At 36.6% G+C, this 23,809-nt stretch overlaps 1 long non-coding RNA gene across 1 annotated transcript in view; it reads left to right on the plus strand.

Moving 5' to 3' along the window:
- LOC141440024 (uncharacterized) overlaps positions 1-23,809 on the plus strand; it is a 302,028-nt gene that overhangs the window by 58,326 nt on the left and 219,893 nt on the right. Inside the window, exon 2 of the long non-coding RNA XR_012452657.1 lies at positions 11,316-11,348. This is a non-coding gene — a long non-coding RNA (uncharacterized lncRNA). The remainder of the gene's footprint in view (positions 1-11,315; positions 11,349-23,809) is intronic.

Consider the following 23,809-nt stretch of genomic DNA (forward strand, 5'->3'; position numbering starts at 1 on the left):
CTGAATGGATAATTAAAAAATACCTACTTTGATATTTTTCGTTGAAAGCTTCAGACCACAGAGTAACATTTTGTATGAAATTTTACAAGTTTCGCACTTGGGTATTACACGGATAGACGGTGGTTGGTTGGTAGGATAGCCTAGTGGTTAGAGAACCTGGCTATAAAGTTTGAAGTCTCGGGTTCGATCCCCAGTCAAAGCAAGTATTACGTAGTACCTATCAAAAATACGAATACTTGTTCTGGGCCTCAAGATACAGACAGCCTAATTTGAGGTCCACTGTATACTGCTAAAACTGCTAAATTTGTGTGTAATAATAAATTATCATTTTTTTTTTATTTATTTAACCTATGTACCTATGTTTATCTATTGCGTAGTATCCATAACATTAGCTTTGCTTACTTTAAGACAAGGCAAATTGGCCCGTAATATTTGACTTGTTTGTTTTTGGGTCAAATTTGCAAGATCATTGAGACCCACTCTTAGTGGTCAAATTGACTTGAAATTTGGTACACATATATAGGTTGGATGACAATGCAAATACGGGAAAAAAAGGCTCGTACTAAAAAATTTTTTTTAACAGAAACTTATCTAGTATCGTGTCAAATTACTGGCACTTGAGGTATCCCATCTTAGGCCTCTAGGTTGCCAACGCATCTGCGATCCCCCTGGTGTTGCAGGTGTCTATGGGCGGTGGTGATCTCTTACCATCAGGAGACCCACTTGCTCGTTTGCCACCCAATCGAATTAAAAAAAAAAAAAAAAAAAACCATTTGTCGCTTCTGGATCATTAGATAATCCTCGCGCGCCCGCGCAGGCGTGATCCCGTGCTTCAATCACTCTGACAGTTATTTACGCTCTACACGCGTCTATTTCCGACGCGTACGCAGCTTTGGGTTGTTTTTGTTGATTGGGAATCGGTGATTAGTTGCAGTTGCATACAATTTGTAAGACGGTTTGGTCTTACGAGTTTGTATATGTAATTTAGGTCAGAACTGTCCTTTTGCGATATAATGGGTTTTCGGGCTTCAGGCTTATCAGGTCCTTGTGCCTCGTCTTTAAGAGGCCCTTTGATAAGGTCCTTTGGCCTCAATCCAAAATTTATGCTTTCTAGGTTCTATCCAAGGGTTTTCAGTAGGTGTTTTTGAGTAAACAGTAAAGATAGTTCTTTTTTTTATATCTTAGCTAATCCGCGGGAGCCTAGTGGTTTGACTCATGGCTTCTCAAGCACAGGATTGTAGGTTCAAATTCTACGTTTTTCGAAATACTTAATCGAAACTCGTTGGATCGTTTCTGACTTAGCATAATGAACCGTCTAATTGTGTAATTTTATAAATTATGTCACACTAAAAGCTCAACTATACTTGGTTAGTATAAGTATTTAACTAAATATAACGCCAATTGGTGTCTTAAATGTTGATATTCCCCCATTAAACTATCTTAACATTTACATTTCTGTATTGAAATATGTACACTAGTCTAGCTTGTATTTAAATGATAGATAAATAAAATATTTAAAATCTTCGAATGTACCAAATTTGGCAGCTGAAGTTTGTTTACATTTAGCTAAATACCTATTCAAACCAAGTATAGATAATATTCAAAAATAAAACTTTAAGAAACAGTCTACAATACTCGCACTGCAAAGATGCATCAATTTTAAACTTTAAAATTTAAACCCAAGTGTCAGCATGCTAAATAGTTTACGCTGTAGCGCGGAACATAGAACTGTGCAAACATTAGTATGTTTGTACATGCATACATGGCGATGTAAAACATAATTGCCTTGTTACGACAAACGCTTTAAACTTATGAAAGTCAAGCAATAAATCTAAAAGGGATCCCTTCACTTAGATATTTCAAAACATTTTACATCTCTTTGCCATTTATTATATTATATGCTATTAAAGTTAATATAATAATACTATTTTATTGTTATTGCTTCTAGCTGGCATGCAAGTGGAAGTGATGTGACCGATACAACGATACATGGAGATGAAAGACATGAGCTTATTATCGTAACTAACAATAGCTATTTTGTTAAAAAAATATTTTTTATTGTAAGCTTTTTGCTTACCATATTTAGGTTCTTCCGTAAAACTACATAAATGATCCTAATAATTACCTACCTACTACCATTGGTCACAATCACCTTAAAAACGTACAAAAATAATTAAAGAAATAAACTCGGTTATGTAGTGGCTCTTGCCTTTGACTAAAAAAAAGGGTTCCACGAAACATACCGATAGTAAATTGCAAAATTCATAGACACGGAAGCCTGCTGCGTTAAAGCTAACATTTTGACAGCTACCAGCCCTCAAATCGCACTATAACAGCAATATAACTGTCATATAACACAACCAACTTCTTTTGATCTTCCACAGCGCCGCTGACATTTTTATATACAACTAAGTGCTTAAACAATTCACTTCAAAAAGAGTTGAAGGAGATATTGTAAATAAAAAGAGTGGGTCGATTGCACAGCGTCTTGTTCTTAGAAAATTGGTAACAGGTTTTACACATGGCTTATGAAAGATTTGAATTCATTCGAAAATGCAGTGTTGCAGAAGAATTTCGTCAGAGGATTGCATATAGAAAAGATATGTTCAAGCGTTATTCTATTCTTTTCACACTGTGTACTTATATAACATAGGCAGATCTTTTGGACGGGGTTTTATTTTTATAATTTTTATTTTTATAGTAACATCTTAGATATATTAAGTTAAGGTTTCTTAGGTAAGTTTTCTTTGTCTTCTTCTTATTAGTATTATTTTATTTTATTCAATCTGTACTTCTTTTGTTTTTTTTTATAAATCAATAAAATAAATCAGACATAGGTTGATAAATTACCAAGATTATAATTTTAAAGTTTAATATTAATAAATGGCTGCACCAAATTTATTAAACATAGCTATGAATCACCGTAAGGAAACTTGCTTTCACGTAAAAAAACCGCATCGGTCCATCCGTTTGAGAGCTATGATACCACAGACAGACAAAGAGACAGACAGATATCGGCGACAAGCTTATCACACCCCTCTTTTTGCATCGGGGGTTGAAAAGTAGGATACAATTTCACTCACGTGTGCGTGGCGTTTGTGGTATACCGTCGCTTATACAAGGTGTTAATTAAGTAACTGAAAACCTCAGACACCCCAAAAATATTTTTTCATTTTAAGTAAGTTGATTGAATTTATTTTTGAATATCTTCTTTATTTTAAAAGATATTGGTGTGTTTTGCTAAGTCAGTAATTCTACTTAATTTCTAACTCTACACTCATGATTTGTTTTTGTCTTTTTAGAAGGAAATCACATAGTGACAGCAAACCGGCCAGTATTAAATTATCGAAATAGTATGAAACCTCGCAAAAAAAATTAACTGGCGCCTGTTGCAGTCATAACTTTTAGACTGGGCACAATAAAAAAGTATAAAGATTGGTTAACTGGCATCTAGTAGCAAAAGTAATAAAAGTTAGTTATTAGTTAGCCTACCCGCTTTAGTTCATAGATTTTTGTTCACCATGTACCCTCACCTTACCTTAATTTAAGTTAAATTTATATTGTTTTTCTCTATAAGTGATTTTTGTAAATCATTTGAGGAAATAAATATCTTAAACCATATAAGTATTTCCATGTCCTCTGGTCAGTAGGTCAATAACTAAGAAAAAACTGGTTTATCATAACTCTATTAAGCAATTTTAACTTCAACACACGAGATCCATTTTACTGGGAAGTTTTGAGCTGGTCACGATTTTGAATGGGTCCCAACTGTCAAATCTAAGGGGCTGTTTCACTATCCATTGATTAGTGTTAACTGACGGTTAAATGTGATGCCGTCTCCGTCTATTCGAACAAAACAAATAGAGACGGCATCACATTTAACCGTCAGTTAACACTAATCAGTGGATGGTGAAACAGCCCCTAAGTGGTAAACTACAAGACTTGCTTTTTTGTTTTTAGTTTTTTTTTTAATTTAAGGCGGTCGGTTTTTTTTAAACGTTAAATACCACACTCAATAATTTATTTATACGCTAGAGTAACGCATACTATATCAATATTAATAAAGTTTAATAATAAATGACACACCTCACAATTTACACCTGTATTTCTAAAAACATTGCTTCAGACACCATATGGTCACGGCAATCCATAAAAAATGTTTGATTTTTAAGAGGTACTAATTAATTTGATCTTCCAATGTACCGCTACAGTAGCGTTAGGGTTCAGCAGGCGCGAGTAACTGTATTGTCCAGTCCATTTTTAAACAGTGATATATTGAATATAAAGATAGGTAATGAATGAATTATTTCAGGAAAATTATAATAGTACTAGCTTTTTCCCGCGGCTCCGCCCGCGTGGTATTCGGTTATCGCGCGCTGTTCCCTCGGAAACTGTGCATTTTTCCGGGATAAAAAGTAGCATATGTCACTCTCTGACCCATAAACTATCTCTATGCCAAAAATCTTTCCGTTACGGCGTGAAAGACGGACAAACACACAAACATACAAACACACTTTCGCATTTATAATATTAGTATAGTATGGATGGATTGGCGACTGGTTGGGACAGAGCCTCCTTGTCTATTATTTAGGTCATCCCAGCCTATATACGTCCCACTGCTGGGCACGGCTTCCTCTCGGAATGAGAGGGCTTGGACCGTAGTTCCCACGGGGGTCCAGTGCGGATTGGGAACTTCACACACACCATTGAATTGCTTCGCAGGTTTGTGCAGGTTTCCTCACGATGTTTTCCTTATTGATTATTTAGGTACCTACTTTTAATTCTTAATTCGAATCTACTGCAATCCGTCTGATAGTAAACAAGAAGTCAGTTGTCAGCTGTGATAAGAAGTATGATAGATCTTTACGCTTTTTTCCTTCTCCGAGTTTCCTAACGAAAAAGTTCACTATAAATATAAAATAAATAAATATCATGGGACACTTCACACCAATTGACCTAGTCCCAAACTAAGCAAAGAAAAAGCTAAAAAAAAAAGCTAAAGCTATTATACTAAGCTTGCTTTAGATATTGTTGGATTTTTTTGACAGTTCATCATCATTTCTAATCTTAGCCTTTAAATGCCGCAAAACAAGACCCCTTGGGGTGTAGTTCTTACGGGATCCTAGTGCGGATTGGGAACTTCACATACAGTATTGAATTCGAATCCACGATCCTCTGCCTGACAGGCCAAACCCACTAGGGTACTACGAATTGTCGATTATACTAATCAAACCTCGGTTTAGATGATTAAAACTGCAAAAAAAATGCGCGCATTAGAGAACCATTTTCTGATCAAAGAGCGATCACGCTTGCCCACATTATTTCATTACTGTAAACATTATGAAATACCTATTGGCACTTCATTTTATTACTCCGACGTGCTTTATACCCTGTGGCTTTAATGACAGCGCAGTAAAGTTCAAAGTCCCCTACCAAAAACGAGGGTACATAAAACTTTAATGGTTACATATTGACCCATTATCTCTTAATGAAGTCGAACTTGGCTTTGTCATGTCTGTATGCTTTACTATTTATATGGAAGATAATCTTTTTTAGCGTATAGCTCGTGAGGTTATGCTACGAGTATGCTACGTTACATTGCTTTAGTTGACTGATTTTGTGAATGCATTGCTCTGTAGCCCGGCTATGTAATGCAAATCACACAATATGTACAACAGCTTGTAATACACAGAACTACTTAACATTACCTAAGCACTAATAGAAATATAGATAGCCGTGGTGGCCGAGTGGTTTGACCTATGGCGTCTCAATTAGGGGGTCGTGGGTTCAAACCCCGGCTCGCACCTCTGAGTTTTTCTAAATTCATGTGCGGAATTACATTTGAAATTTATCACGACTTTACAGTGAAGGAAAAAATAGTGAGGAAATCTGCACACACTTGCGTAGCAATTCAATGGTGTGTCTGAAGTTCACGTACTGGGCCCGCGTGGGAACTACGGCCCAAGCCCTCTCATTCTGAGAGGAAGCCTGTGCCCAGCAGTGGGACGTGTATAGGCTGAAATGATGATGATGATTACTTGAATTACTTCACTGGTGTGTGCAGGTTTCCTTACGATGTTTTCCTTCACCTTAAAGCTCGTGGTAAATTTCATCTAAATCCGTCTAAATAAGAAGTGAATCAAACAATGCGATTAAAGATGACACTAATTGGGTGGTCTGGCAGTCAGATCGGCCTGCGCCCAGACGAAAGGTGACACGTTTCGACTTACAAGCGTAATAGCTTTGCGGAACCGTATTGTTGCAGAAACAAAGAGTCGGAAACGGTGTTATAAAAGTCGTATAGAGGAAATTAACATTGGAAATGGCGGGGTTAACGTGATTATTGTAGAAGGCTGACTTTTTAGAATCTTCTTCTAAGTCGTTACGCTTTTGACAAAGGGGTTATGGTCGGCGGATGAGGATCAGTAAACCTTCATGACAACTTTCTTGGAAAATAATGTGGTGCTTTCCCCTTCCCTTCATACCGCAGCGCTGGAGGCCGGAGCTCGTATTTGGAAACAAAGAGCGCTGCTGCCAACTCTCACATCAGGTCCCTAAGTGGCCTTTTACGGCACCCCCGGGAAGAGATGGGATGGGCATTTTGGGATTCCGTATCTAAGTTAGCAAAAGCGGAATCTTCATAAGATCATTTCGTGTCGTCTGTATAACGTCTGTCTTTCTCTTGTTAGTTGTAATTTTCATAGGTTTTATCTATAACAAAGAGTTACAATACAATAATACGTGTTCGCTCGTCTATCTGTCAAAACTCTATCTCCCAGGAACGCTAGGTATTAAGTCCGCTTACGCAGTCAAAAGAAATCATTGCGTGTGAGCTAACTTTGGGGGCGGCAGGCGTGAGCTTGCCTTCGGAATCCAAAATGGTTACTTGACCTGAAATGTATATTAAAGACTCATTTTTTATTTATTTATGATGGTGGAAGCATTGTACACTTCCACTGAACGTAGATATAGTTACAGGTTTAGTTTTAGTTTTGTAACTAAAAAGTTGTGTATTATTGTTATTTTCATGTATTTTTTTCTTTAATTATATACTGTAGTTTTTAAGTATTTTATTTGTAATTATTTTATTTAGAAAAAATACTTTCTGCCAAGTTTCTTGCGGCGCAATGTTCTTGGCAATGATGGTCTTTCAGAAAGCGCTGGTAGTTTAAAAAAATGACGTGTAGAAATGCCCATTGCGGCCTTATTTACTGAATAAATGATTTGAGATTCATTTAAAAAGTCGTTTCCAAACCAATTAGCAGGAAATCAAAACCTGTAGTCAACTTCAAGTTGTCCTAGAAACTTGAAATTTCGTATGAAATTAGCTCTTAGATATAGCACTTAGGTTCTAATGCTACGGAAGGCTACGAAATACTATTGAAGAATTATAAACATTGATGTTTTGGATTTTAGTTCCGTCACCATCATGAAGTCACCAATTATGAAGAATACAAAACTCACGTCATCATGTTGCACTGTTGGCATGATTTCATCGAATTAACCAATCAAATTACGCTCAAAGCGAAACAATTACTTTGAACTTTAAAAATAGGCGTCAAAACCATTTTAACTTGAAAATATGCTGTCGGTGTACCAAAAGCAGCTAATCACACAAGTTATTGGTGACATGTTGCCGTTTTAGTCTGATTGCTTCCCACGAAACTGCACAAAGCCTGACTTAGGACTTAATAAAGGCCGTAAATACTTACTAAGCTTTATAATGGGGCCAGTAGACCTAATAATAAGGCTAATTTGATATTTTTGGAAAGGGTATCGCACTGGTAATTTTCGAACAGTTTAAAATAACACGAGGGCACCGTTGGAATCCTTATTAGGGTACATGCAAAGTGCGGCTTCAGAATTATTTTGTAAGTAGTCACAGTGGACGAGAACAGCTCCTAAAAATGGATAATTTAAATAAGTTGTAAAAAATAGCTACTTATTGCCGCTCTTGATGTCGGAATTATCGGTATTGAAAGCGTTAGTTCCGGCGTTGAAAAATTATTCAAAATCGACAATTTGGAATCTTGTAATTCCAGAATCTCAGATTGCAAGCCCTACATGGGACTCATCACTTTATACTTAGCACACTCTTAAAACTAAAACTTAAATGTAACAGAAATTAGCTCTTATAATTTTAACTTTCGCAATCAGACCCTAAAACGAAAACTAGATTTCACCCATCCGCAATGAACAATCTACGGAACCATGGGATTGATGTGCAATTAAAGTTTTTTCATGATTTAACTTTAGTAATTTACTAGTGGGATTAATATCTATGTCCAAGCAAAACTATAGCTTTCTATTTCTAGCACTTTAGTGCAACTAGGAAGAACAAAAAGTAATATTAAGCCTTAAACTTAATAGTATTTATCTTTGAGCTAAGCCGTGAACAGACGGACAGACAGCCAGACACAGATGACCAAACTACCTATAACTCCTTATTGTTCTTTGGAACCCGAAAATGCATCTTTCTTGATGCTATTGCCATATTAATTGCCTTGTAAAGCAGCAAAACAAACAAATGACTGCCAATAATTTAATCAACGTTTGAGTTTGCTTTGCACTCAAATTGCGTTTGCTGCGCACGTTCACGGTCGATTTGCAAAACGCACTTAATCCAACCCATCCCGTAGTAAACTACACAGACGGAATGACGGATGGAAAAAGGAAAGGCATCGTTCAAATCGCACTAAATAAGCAATTTGTATGAAACTACTCGCCTCAAAATGAGCCAATACATTGAGACTATTTGCGATCAGAGTCCACTCGCGTATTACATTGCAAACTTAACTTTACTGTCTCCAATTGCATTCCGAAAACCATTTCAACTCTTATTGCGATGTATTACGGTATTCTCGTGTGTTACATTGATATAAATGAACGTTGTTTATATAATAACAGAACGTCCAAGGTGGCGCCAGGGCAGACCAAGACAAAGTGATACTAACATTCTTAGATTCAGAAATTATACTAAAAGGACTATCGCTTATTGATACACGGATATAACGTAAGTTATGTGACTTGACAGACATAATATTGTGTGAAGGGAAGTTGATTTGCTGGTCTTAGAGAATATTTAAATACATATGATGTATTTAAATATGCTACCTAGTTCCATAGAATTGCGGTGCATTCCGAGTTACCAGCGTACATCCGTGGCTTCGTCTAGCAACCTAGGCTGTATGGGAAATTTCAGCTTTCTAGATCGATGTGTTTGGACTGGCGTTGATGATGTCTTAGGAAGCTTTATTTTTTTTTAATAAATAGAATCCGCCAGAATATTATGGTAAATAATTTATAACAAAAAGCATTGAAACACCAGAAATTACTGGAACATCGTATTCTGATCATAGTTCCAATGATGAAAACGATGACTTAACAATGAATAATACATAAATATTTGAAAAATTTGCAGAAGCAAGTATAGTAAAACTTGACTTTTTTTAAGGAAACAGATATCCTAACGCATAATCATATGTGATTTTCCCACTAACGTCGATAAGCCAAAGGCTACTAGAAAACAGGGAAGCTTAAAGTTCCATCTTACAGACTGGCTAAAACCAAAAGTCTTTTCTGGGAAATTGCATACGTTTTTATAATAAAATTCCAAAATATTATAAATGAAACGGATACAAAATTCAGATCTATTGTCAAGAAGACATTAATATCAAAGCGTATTATAAAGTTAATGATTATATCATGGACAGGGATATTGGAAATAATTCCGATCCGCATTAGCGATCCCTTCAAATAGCGAACCTACTGTGTTAAAAATAAAGTTGTGTTAAATACTTGTGATGTATACATATCATTTAATAATATTGTAAATCTGTTTTAAAAAAATATATATATACCTCGTTGAGTTTCTTGCCGGATTCTTCTCAGCAGAGGTTTTTCCGAACCGGTGGTAGATTTTTTTTTGACATTCATAAGTGCTTGTTATAGCCTAAATTGAATAAAGATATTTTGACTTTGACTTTGACTTTGACTTAGGTACGCATAACTTTTAGCCAGCAAGCACGTTTAAATTCCAAACAATCAAGCGAAAAACGATAACAAAACATAGTTATGAGAAAACATAGACTGGTACAAAACAATGGCACTTTGTCTGTTCTAACAGACTGCCATGCGCATAACACTCGAACTCCTAGCAAAACAGTTTTAATTACAACGCAAACTTAATTTATGGGTAAGGGAGCTAACACACTAACGGTATAAGCGGTTAAACCGGAGCGTGCCGCGCCGCGGTGGTCCGGCTCCAAACGGCCAAGACGAGGCAACCAATCGCATACATATGACGATAGACGCCGTACCAGACGCCACGACGGTTTATGTTTATACGCACTTGTGACGTGTGGCGAATACTTCATGCATTCAATTTGATTAAACAACGCTGCGATATGATTTGGCAAAATTTTATGGGATGTTGAAAGAGGAAGCTGTATTATTAAGCTCTATTAATTACTTTGAAATAGGTACTTAATCACATAAATTAACAAAAAAAAAACATCACACACTTAAATTTGTAATTCAAGTTTCAAAAATAACATTGTCCATTTTGGGTAGATCCAACCAAGATCCTGCCCAGTCAGTAAATGCCAAAAAAGGCATTCTTTTTTCGTAATAGTCGCACTAAAAATAACTAAACGAATAAACTTCTAAAAAGTTAAAGGTATAGTTATACCTACATGCATAACAACACGTTATTGCACCTTTAAATGAAATGTTCGGTCATGAACTCATGAATGAAAATGGTTGAATGATGATTGGGCCGTCAAAGATGGCTGTCCAAATGGGTGTAATGGATGTCTTATTGTAAATATCTAATCGAGCGTGCAGCTAAAAGAATTTTGGTAAATGAGCCATGATACGCAGTGACTGATTAGATCGTAATTCCTATATTTTACGACGAGTTCAGTGCTAGTCGTATAATGGCCGGTGATATGTCTGTAAGACCTAAAAATACAGGACAGTCAAAAATGGGACTTGATCGCGTAGTCTTCTTGATGATTCGTTGGGGGGGGGGGGGGGGTGCCCTAGGATCTTGGACATCGTCATCGTCTGACGTTGAGCGTGGATTTTGTTCATTGATGGTTAAGAACCCTGGAACTGGTCCTAAAGATGTCATTATCAGAAAACTTACATTTAATGAGCACTGATCAGTCTCTTTATGTACGTACCTAACATTAGTTTAGTAGTAGATCCTATGCGTATTGTCTAATGATGATATAATTTCGAAGGTAGTTTGCCATTAAAAAGATCCTTTATTACAGAATAATGTGCAATAAACACGTTTATATTTGTTACAGATCAAATTTAAGCTGAGATGAAGGAAAGATTAAGTAAGTAATTGTGGAAATCATAGTCTCTAACAGACAAAAAGCATTCTTCACGCATATTTCACTTTACGACTGTTCGATGGTTTGTCTGAAAAACACATTCTTAAGATGTCTAGCTGAAGATTTATAAATTCTCCTCTATCCGTTTCTTCAACAATACTCACTGATATCATAGTTTTAAGATTAAAATTGGTCTGCAGCTGTGTTTGTGGGAAGAAAACGCATCACTTGTGAAAGAATTATGTCAAAGGATCACTGTTATTGTTTGTCTTTGTCTAATTTTGGCCTTTGATTGTCTTTGACGGGCATTGACTGGCAAGAAATAGCTATTATTCCAACCCGTAGATTCTTGTCTTATTGAAGAAATTCATTAAAATTCCTTTACTCTAACTTTAGGACTTTCTTATTTACGCGTACTTGTTCCTGCATTACTTGTTTCATAAAATCATTTAAAAATTAGCTTTTAAATAAGCAATGGTTTAGTAATAAATTTAAATGCTTTACTACGACAGTCTACGTTCGACTAAAATGGTTATACACATTTTGTGAATTTCATTCAAAAAGTTGTTTTAAAAGACGTCGTGGTAATCGAGTGACTTTAAAAAAATAAATGGTCCATTAAATTTAAATAGAATAGTTATTTTGATCCGTGTGATAGGACACCGCTGTTACGATCCTGTTTTGTGATAATTATTATGAAATTAGCATTTGTTTGTCGAGTAGTCGGTCCATTCAGTACGTCGACGGCTGGCGCCATCCTTATTTATATTCTCGTGTGGTTTATTTGCAAAATATTATCTCAATTAAGACTGAGCTACACATTATCACAGATTTATCTTATCACATAAAAGCATTGATGATTTCGATTTGATAATCTATAATTAAGAATCGTAGTTTGCTCGGTAGCTTCTTGTTGATAACTTTTAGGACTTTATGTATCTTTTCCAAGTTTTTTGTTTTAGCATTAATTAACTTAAAAGCAAAATTTCTATAATTAAAATCATATTTCGCTTAGATAAAGTTCATTTAAAATTCATTTGTACCTTAGTCATTTTCTATACAGTTTGACTATCAATAATAAATATTTAACTAATTTTCATGTAAGGCTTTAAATTCACTATGAATTGAAACAATAAATGCCTGAACCAAGTTTTATCCAGTCTTAATAGCAATTACCTTGATTACTGGTATTGGTCGTTCACTGACTTTGTCCATAAACATATCTTTATCACCAGTTTTTTAAAACGCGCTCGTTTTCTTAACCATGTAATGATCAACTTCATTAATAATATACTTAGCTTCTGCTGTGCCTCTGTCTTCATTAAGGCGCAAAATGTTACATATGCGATGATAATTAACACTTATCACGACATCTTGTCTTGAACTGGTTCTATAAACTGTCACAAGATCACCTTTGATCGTTTCAAGCAAAATTATACATTCTTATTTATATTTAGACAGGAGGCGTTCATTATCAATTTGACCTGTTTGCATATGTGATCTAAAAGATATTATCTATGAAATCTTGATGAGGTACTGTCGCTAATTTCGATGATATCGATCTTGAGGCGTTAGAAGTGGAATCGGGTTACGGTAAGGTGTCAGGTATTTAGAATTTCCAATCTTTCTTTCTTCTATTTTCAATTTTTCTAAATTCTAAATTGATGTTTAAGTTGTAAGAATTCACGCTGTAATATGGTACTATACTACTATACCAATTAATTACACAGAAGAATATGCAGCTTACTGAGCTTTAACAACGGTTGAAATACTTCAGGCTTGGATTGTAGACTCAGGTTTAGGTTCTTGGAATTTGTCGCATCTCAAATCCTAAATTGGACGTTACTTCAGGGGAAAGCTTGCTCAATTTTTATAACGGTTTTGAGAAGTCATCTGAATATTTCTGGACATGGACAGGAAATAAAATATAGTTATACAGTGCAAATTAATATTAGTATCAAGTGCACCCATCTCCCAGCTAATATTTGTTGTTTGTTGGTTTGGTACTCATAAAAAAATTTAAGACGGAAACCTTTGGAGAGTAAAAACTGGACGTATTACTGTTATTTCGAGTGGAAAACAATATCACGATGCTTGTACATGATACATATATTTATAGGATTTTTCCTTAGCGACAAAAAACATTTTCATACAAATGTTCCATTTGTCCTCGATCTGATCTTCATGATATTAAAAACATACTTTATTATGTCATTTTGTGCAATTTAATTATCATTTTAATCATAAAGTTAATTTACTCAATTATGTAATCGATGTCTTTTTAATAAATTCATAGTCGTTGCAGTTATAGATTATTAATCTATACTTACTTACTTACTAATATTATAAATGCGAAAGTGTGTGTGTTTTTATGTATGTTTGTCCGTTTTTCATGTCGAAACGGAGCGACAGATCGACGTGATTTTTGGCATAGAGATAGTTTATGGGCCAGAGAGTAACATAGGCTATTTTTATCCCGAAAAAATGCACAGTTCCCGAGGGAACAGCGCGCGATAACCGAATTCTACGTGCGCGAAGCCGTGGGCAAAAGCTAGTAATTAATTAATATTGAGATTAGGCTGTCACTAGTATGGACATGCTAATAGGGGCATAATAATAAAAAAAATATAACTAATAATTTTTATCGTTACCACAAGTTCGAGTCAAACTTGTACTTTCATTATTAATACCTAATCTTGAATGGGAACGTTTCATCGGCTATAGACGCGGTGAGTTAGATTATTAATTAACTTGTTTGCATTAGCACTATCATTATTACTAAGCCGTTTAGTGGTCAGGAAATTACTTCTGCCGCCATCTATATGTGATAACAGATTGTATAATCAGAATCGGTCCGCATTGGTCGAAACCCGTCTTAATGCACCCAGTGGCCTCCATAACATTTATGCGTTTTGCTAAACTTTCTTCAAGTTGTGTCTCGAACGTACAGAGTTCATACATTTTGAGAACATGGCCGCTTGAACGCTACTGGGAGTTTTATAACTTTGCTGCGTTACTATGAACGCTCATATGCAATGAAGACACTAGATGATAGTCAAGTGAACGCTTATATGCGTAAGAGGCGGTGAGCGAAGAGTAAAGTTGTTATGGGGTCAAGAAGTTTCCTAAAGATTTCCGAAAACAATCATGCGTCTTTTGAGTATTTTGTTAAACTTGTAAATTGCTGGGACATGTCTAGCAAAAAACAAAAAATAGTTTGGACGACGTTGTACTTAGTAGAGTAGGATGACGATATTTCAGTAGGTAGACTTGCAGATAGGAGACTAATTTTACTCAAGAAAATGGTTGAACGAACGGTTGAAAGGTTGAAGGTCGTGGGTGAGTATGGAACTCCGCAAAGTAACGCCTGATTCAATAAATTATTTTTAAAATGTTGAACCCTAAGAATATTAGTAAAAAAACACTAACGCAAAGTTGAAAATCAAATTGAAGCCAGTTAAAGATTTAACAAACATTCATCTCTGCAATTATCCAGTCGTAAATCCATAAAAATAATTCAATACCAATTGAGATATCAAAACATTTCAGAACTGCCAATTTTCAAAAACGATTCCGACGATTCAGACCTTAAGTGCTGTTCAATTTGTTACAAACATACTTGTTTTATTTAATCTAAATTGTCAGTTTTTAGTCCTTTATCATTCAGAATTGATTCAATCTTTTCTTTGTTTCTAAAGTAACTAAGACTTTATTTTGTTGAACAAAGATTCTACACTCAACTTGACGGCATTCTTTGATATATCTCTGAGGCGGTCTCACACATCGTTTTCCTCGGGGAATTTAACCATAAATTAAGGAGCCCTAATGTTAAGTTTGGCGGTAGCCTGAGGAGCTATAAGGAGTCAATAACCTTAAAAACTTCTCACGGATTCTTATTTTCGGTCATTTCTTTGAGCAAACTCGCTTTCTTTTGAACGGTGAGTTCTAGTGATTTATTTTAGCAATGATTCATCTGGTCATTTAGGGATATAATTTAGTTTGGGAGTGTCAAATGAACACTTATTTTGTAGCAGTTTAAAGCGTCAATTACATGGTGATAAACGACTGCATAATCATCAACAGATTTAACATTTGCTATACTCGTACCTGAATATAGCAAAGTACTTAAATGTATTTCAAGGAGGTTTAAAAAAGTCAATAGGGCAGAAGTACCTTTTTGGCCTTTAGCACCGTTTTGGGCCAGTTTACATTTGAAGTAATATATAATGTCACGATGCACATAGGCGATCGCTGACATCTTAGTTAGCTCAGTGTAAGCTAGATGGCGCTTACTTCAATAAGGGATCTCTGAGCAGAATGACGGACGAACTCTAGAGGTCGCCACCGTAGTTTTCCCTTGACTCATTTATTTACGTAATAATATGTATTTAATATTTATTATTATTTACTTATTTATTTTATAAAAGTAGGCATTTTATTACATTCATTTACTACACGAGTTTGTACGACTAAATATATCTATAACCAACTCACCCTTGACCGTTTTTGTCGGCCAAGGGGGGTGCTGTCGATCAGCTGTGACCGGGGGAATTCTAACTGTAATATTCTCGCCCTTAAAAGCTGAAGCACAGCTGTAAACACACATTCAACAGCTCATACTACACTAAACAGCTCCCTCGAAAGCTCCATACGCCCAGACTTGGTAAGTTCTCCGATATTTAACTCTTGTGTTTTTCTGTGTATTTTATTATAATAATTTTCTTTATAATTTAACTTTGTGTAATTTAACTGAAGGCTTCCCTGGCCAGGGAATCTTTTATTTCAAACATTTCTTATACTTAATATTTTAACACTTGTTAATTTTTCTCATCCGTTGTTATAATACTCAAAACTATGTTAATGCTTATTACTTTTATGCAACGGATGCTTACCGGTGTTAAAATAAATTCAAACTCAGCTAAGTGACGTTTAATTTCAAATGTAATCCTCTAACGGTTATTTAGTGAACTGTTGTATTTCAAATTTTAACGGTCACTTAGGCTATTTATTTTTACCTTTTGTTTTTTTTTTAAATAATTATATAAAACTAGAATCACTTTCCTTTGCCTGCCTGTAACTCCGTATGATTGTCCTTGCCACTCACTGCAATTCAGCACACCCTAAGAGTTGGGGCATCGCTGCAGAGGAGTGACTGGCAAACAATCTAGCACTGGACCACAACTGACACCACCTAATTTACAGGGCACCTTTGTACGGCTTACAAACCTTCGTACGGCTTACAAGCTCCGTACGGCTACAGCTTTCTCCGCTCTGCACGGCTACAACTTTCAAAGCTCCGTTCGGCTACAGCTCTCACGGCTCAGGCGGCTCCTTTACGCCCTAACCTGACACTAAGCCCTGACGGCCTTAACTTCCGGAGTACTGCACATCCTTCCTGGCTCGTCCAAGACCCTGATCGTTCCGGCGTGGAACACTTGTCCAGGCTGCTCGTCCTGCCGCCCTAAGGCCCCTTTTGACCTCGGCACCGACGACCACTCAGCTGGACCAGGCCCCCTGCTGTGGCCAGCCTCTTCGCTCCGGGTTCTTCTCTCCGACTCCAGGGAAGTGTAGGCCAGGGAGACCGAATAATCAGAACCACCTCTCAATAAATCGCTTGAACTTACTACCTGAGATTCTCGTAATACTTTTACTTTTAATTTTGTCAAACTAGGCCTGTTATTTTTTGTGTTCAATTTTTAATTAAAAAATTGTTAAAAAGTCTTATTGTTTTACTCAAAGAATAACTTACTAGGCCTCCTTTAAGGTCAAACCTCCCCTCAAGAGGTCTGCCCTTGACAATAAAAAGTTATTATAGTTTCAAAACGATAATGTTTAGTGCGTTTTCGAAAGTTTATACTGTAACGAATAAAGTTTGTAATGTTTTATTAATATAAATTTGTTTCAAACGTATATTTAAACAATAAATGGCTATAAAAGGTACAGTGGCCACAAACGGTACTTCTACCCTACATGAACTTGGAATATTTAAACAAACAAGGCATTACTAGTTTTGTCCTATTCGGTATCGAGTCCCTTGGTCCGTGGGATCCTAGCACTTCAAGACTTTTTACAGAAACGGCAAAGATTTTAGTCGACGTCACAGGAGATAGCAATCAATGAACGATACCAACGCTAGGTACTAGGATAGGAACGCTACTAATATTTTCGGGACCATGCCGAAGGAGTCTCCCTCTTAATAATTATTTTATTTATTTCGGCAATAACCATAGTTTGTTAGCAACAAATACAGAGCAAGAATCTTATCACCGGGCACTAGACAACACATGCATGGTATTCCAGTGACAGAAAAACGGTCCTTCTTGCTGTTTTGCCACTGTCATTTATGACGTGTTTTATTTTTTTTAATTCTCTTACTGAAACTAGGTATTTACTAGAATAGACTAGAATATAAAATACCGCAATATCCGCAACAGGCTTCGTCAACAAAACAAATTGTAGATCCGCAACATGCTTCGTCATTATATAGTCTAACCTAACTTAACCTAAACCCCAAAGCAATCCCCGGACCGATATAAAATTAATTCTCTTGAACTTCAATGTGTGCACGCTGTAGCAGTGTCTATATGCATTTAGTTACTCGCTCACGCGTCATCCTTTAATCATGTTTATACATGATGTTCCATTTACTATACATGATTCTGATCTCATTAATTATACGAACAGGTCTTGTAATATCGCTCCAATTTGTACACGAGGGAAGTTATCGTGCTCGTAAAAGAATCGTTAAAACTCGACACTCGCGGCAACACGTGGATGTGATTTTATTTAATATTCAGCGATAAACGACTGTTGAATTGGTATTAGGCTTAGAATTTAGATGTTTTTTTTTTTCAAAAGAAGCTTGACCTTTTCACAAGTGACTATAGGGTTGGCTCATTCCTCGGTTAACGTCTTAGTATTGCCATAGAACGAGGAAACGCAACCAGCCTTATGGGGACTGCCGAATAGCAGTGACTTGGGGGAAATTGTAGATATAGATTTTTAGGATTACAGTGAGATAGTTTTAGTTCTATTTTACTTATTTTTGTTAATTATTTTATATGTGACAAATTTCAAATGTAATTCCGCACATGAATTTCGAAAAACTCAGAGGTGCGAGAACATCGTGAGGAAACCTGCACAAACCTGCGAAGCAATTCAATGGTGTGTGTGAAGTTCCCAATCTGCACTGGGCCCGCGTGGGAACTACCACCCAAGCCCTCTCATTCTGAGAGGAGGCCTGTGCCCAGCAGTGGGACGTATATAGGCTGGGATGATGATGATTGTAAACATTACGTGTTAAGTATTTATTAAATAAATATACGTTTGTTGTTCTTGATAAAATTTAGTTTTATATATCATCATCATCATCATCATCATCCCAGCCTATATACGTCCCACTGCTGGGCACAGGCCTCCTCTCAGAACAAGAGGGCTTGGGCCATAGTTCCCACGCGGGCCCAGTGCGGATTGGGAACTTCACACGCACCATTGAATTTCTTCGCAGGTTTGTGCAGGTTTCCTCACGATGTTTTCCTTCACCGCAAAGCTCGTGGTAAATTTCAAATGTAATTCCGCACATGAATTTCGAAAAACTCAGAGGTGCGAGCCGGGGTTTGAACCCACGACCCTCTGTTTGAGAGGCGATAGGTCAAACCACTAGGCCACCACGGCTTCAGTTTTATATATGTGGCCACGTAAATACACGCAAGAAGAGATTCGAGCGCTGCGTCTTCTAATGCTAGTACAAAACCTCATCTTTAGAAATGAGAAGTGCGAAGATACAAGGTGATACACGATTAGCTACCTATGTAAAAAAATGTGACTGCCGTGTGACTTGCATTAAGTGATTGTAACGCCTGCGTCAATCAATTAGTATATGTATTAATGCGTGCCGTGGTGGCCTAGTGGTTTGACCTATCGCCTCTCAAGCAGAGGGTCGTGGGTTCGAACCCCGGCTCGCACCTCTGAGTTTTTCGAAATTCATGTGCGGAATTACATTTGAAATTTACCACGAGCTTTGCGGTGAAGGAAAACATCGTGAGGAAACCTGCACAAACCTGCGAAGCGATTCAATGGTGCGTGCGAAGTTCCCAATCCGCACTGGGCCCGCGTGGGAACTATGGCCCAAGCGCTCTTGATCTGAGAGGAGGCCTGTGCCCAGCAGTGGGACGTATATAGGCTGAGATGATGATGATTAATGCGTTAAAGTATTTAGTTTTTTGCGGCTCGGGTGGCTATACGAATGCCTCGGGTAACATGGCTCGTTTTATTCTCTTGTTGTACAATCTACAATTTTTTGCCCATGAAACAACTTAATTCATTAAAGCTGTGTTTTGGGTAATATTCAAGCTGCTTTTGAATAATGTACAAAGTAAAAAATCAATTTAAAATGTGTCTATACCCACCAAAACAACATTGCGCACAACGTCTCAACTAAACAATATTTACTGTTATTACTGTTCAATTATAATAAATCTAACATACAAAGTTTACTTAAAAAAACATGAACAAGATTTATCTTCCAATAAAAAAAACAACGTTAACTAAATCAACACAAGCGGAAGTTCCGACCTGGTGGCATTTTTGACAGCTATAAAATGCACGTTAAAACAGTTGTCTAGTACAAATTGTTTTCTTTTATGACTAAGATACTTAAGCGTTTACTGCCTAAATGATTTACGTCTACGCAAGCGAGCTGGATAGCACATCCCGTTGTATTTGACACTGAGTCTCTTTCGTACTAGGATGGTTAGAGAGAGAAACATAAAGCTAGTAATTTTAATTGGAAAACTTCAGAAGCATTGTTGCACAGTTTGGTTGATTCAATAAATTATTTGTTGTTTGGTATCCATCATCATCATCATGTCAGCCGAAAGACGTCCACTGCTGGACATAGGCCTCCCCAAGGCTCTCCACTAAGACCGGTCTTGTGCTTTCCGCATCCACCGTGATCCCGCGATCTTAACCAGGTCGTCGCTCCATCTTGTCGGAGGCCTACCGACAGCTCGTCTCCCGGTCCGCGGACGCCATTCGATAACCTTTACCGCCACTACCAGCGGGGAACCAGAATATTTAATAAACGACGTTTCCATTGCATTATACTGTACGTACTTCATGCACAATAATAGTTTCATCGGTTGTCTTACACATACAATACATCACATCATCACAGATTTCAGAAAGTTCCACGGTTTAGAGAACTAGCTCATTTTTAATTTATTCTCTCGAGATCTAAAATGTCTACAGTTATGTATGTACTTACTTAACCAAGGGACCCCATAATCCCTGTAAAATTAAGATATGTATAACCCATATGATTTTTATTTTTTATCTACATATATGTATACAGATTAATAGTTAAGAGAATTATATATTTTTTGTTTAAAAAAAACTTTCTGCTATGTTGGCGGCGTATTCTTCTTGACAATAATGCTGTTTCCCAAAGTGTTGGTAGTATGAAAAATGACTGTAAAAGAGTCCTCCGTGGCTACAGAAAAAAAAAGTTTTGATTTTGATTTCGGCTTATACCATGGGCACAAGGTAATCTCTGATAAGTGATATAGTATCGCACGTGCAGACTGGATAGCTAGAACTTAGATTTACGGCGCACGAGTACATAAGGAAGTGTTAATAAAATAACCGCTATCGCGATAAATCCAGGGGGCTACTACAAAATTCGAAAATCGAAGTTCGTATCGACCGTCCTTCTCATTCTCGTATCAAATAATATAAGCTTCAGCGGGACGGCACGATTCGAATCTCGAATTTTGCGTTTCGTAGTATAGGGCCAGACTTGCGGTGACCGCGGATTGTTCCCCTGAGTTCCCCTGAGGGTCATTAATATAATACGTCTTCTGTCAGACTTCTGAAGTTTTCATTTTGTTTTACGAGATCTTTACTAGTATCTACCTGTGGCCCATTTCACGAAGCTACAAGTTACAATTGTAAGCGGTGTCTCTTAACCTGAGGCCTCTCAAGCAGACGATTGTGGGTTCAAACTCGGGTTCACATCTCTGAGTTTTTCGAAATTCATGTGCAAAATTACATTTCAAATTTACCACGTGCTTTCCGGTGAGGAAAAACATCGTGAGGAACCTGCAACTACTTGCGAAGCAATTCAATGGTGTGTGTCAATTTCCCAAACCGCACTGGGTCCGCGTGGGACCTACGGCCCAAGCACTCTCATTCTGAGAGGAGGCCTGTGCCCAGCGTGAGATGTACATAGGCTGGGATAATGGTGATGACGATGAGGATTTACCTGACCAGAGAAACAGACGATGGGAGCAAACCTCATATACTAGTTAAGAAGTGACCCGTGTATTAGGGTTCCGTAGCCAAAATGGCAAAAACGGAACCCTTATAGTTTCGCCATGTCTGTCTGTCTGTCCGTCCGCGGCTTTGCTCAGGGACTATCAATGCTAGAAAGCTGTAATTTTGCACGAATATATGTGTAAACTATGCCGACAAAATGGTACAATAAAAAATTAAAGAAAAAAAATTTTAGAGTACCTCCCATAGACGTTAAGTGGGGGTGTTTTTTTATCTCATCCAACCTTGTAATGTGGGGTATAGTTGGATAGGTCTTTCTATTCAGTGATTTGTTTGCAAAATATTAAACTTTAAAGTGCAGATTTTTATTAAAATCGAGCGTCCCCACCTCCCTCTAAAATCTAAACCGGTGGGTGGAAATTTTAAAAAAAATCAGGATGGTAGTAAGTAAGTATATCAAACTTATAATAAAATATACCTATAAACTTGGAATATTCCGTACAAAATACGAAATCCTTAGAAAAATATTACTTAATTTTTTCGTAATGGCTACGGAACCCTATTTCGGGCGTGTCCGACACGCTCTTGGCCAGTTTTTTTAAATTGATTTTTCATTAAACCTGCTTCATGCAGCCATTATCAAAAAATATACCACTACTTATTCTCCGACACAGGGTGTATGTAAAATAATTACTAATAATAATGTCATAGAAGATCCACAAATAATAGCTGAACATTTCAATAATTATTTTGTAAATAGTGTGAAAGACAACTGTACGTCCCCTGTGGGTAGCTCTTTAAACGATAATTTTAATATAGGAAATGTACTTTCTAGTATATTTCTGAACCCGACTAATGAGTCAGAATTAACGAAAATAGTTAATAGTTTAAAAAATACTACGGCTGTTGGATACGATGATTTGAAAACTGAGATCATCAAGGAAAGTCTATCTGCTATAATTAAGCCACTAGTATATGTAATTAACCTATCTATGAATCAAGGCGTTTTCCCTGAAGTTTTGAAGAAATCCATTGTCAAACCGTTGTACAAAAAGGGAGATGCATGTAAATTGGATAATCATAGGCCAATCACTCTCATTCCAATATTTTCAAAAATATTTGAAAAGGTATTATATAACAGACTTTTATTCTACTTGGAAAAACAAAACATATTAAAAGAGGAACAACACGGTTTCAGAAAAAACAGAAGTACATCCCTTGCAACTTTTAAATTAGTTACACGTGTGCTAGAGTGCTTAGAAAAAAAATCTCCAGTGGCTGTATTGTTCATGGATATGAGCAAAGCGTTCGATTTTGTTTGCCACAAAAGACTGTTGTTCAAACTCGGTAGGTATGGCATACGTGGTCCTGCATTGAACTGGATAGAGTCATATCTAAGTAACAGGACTCAATGTGTTGAAATTTCTAGATATTGCTCAAAAAGTAAAACTATACTGTCATACCGATCTCCATACGTAATAAATCACTATGGAGTACCCCAGGGTAGTGTATTGGGTCCCTTGCTCTTTTTAGTATACATTAACGACTTACCCAGCGCCCTGTTTCATGATTGTATACTGTTTGCTGATGACACAACCATAATCATTGAAGGAAAAGATAAGTTGACATATAACAATGAAATTAATGCAGCTCTAGCACAGACTATTGAATGGTTAACAATGAATAATTTGAAAGTTAATATTGATAAAACTAAAGTAATCCAATTTCGCAGCACTCGAAGTAACACTATGAATATTAATATTAGTTATAACGGTCAAATTATAGAAGAAGTTTGCTCGTCAAAATTTCTTGGAATTAATGTGGATTGTTTTTGTAAATGGAAAGAACACATAATGTCCGTGTGCTCGAAAGTTAATAGATTTATTTTTGCTTTAAGAAGAGTAAGCCAGGTTATATCAATAGAGGCAGCTATAACAGCATACAACGGTTACGTAGACTCTACTCTCCGATACGGGATCGTTGTTTGGGGAAATGCTGTTGATATTGAAAAGGTATTTCTAGTTCAAAAGCGATGTATTAGAAATATTTTTGGTTTGCGCCAAACTGACTCCTGTCGTCCGTATTTTGTAAAATATAAAATTTTAACGGTGCCCTGCCTATACATTTTGGAGGTCTGTGTATTTGTATTCAAGTACAAGAGCTTATTCAATCTGAGGCAAGACATGTCAACA

The sequence above is a fragment of the Choristoneura fumiferana genome, chromosome 21 (assembly GCF_025370935.1).
Source record: "Choristoneura fumiferana chromosome 21, NRCan_CFum_1, whole genome shotgun sequence".
NCBI lineage: Eukaryota > Metazoa > Arthropoda > Insecta > Lepidoptera > Tortricidae > Choristoneura > Choristoneura fumiferana.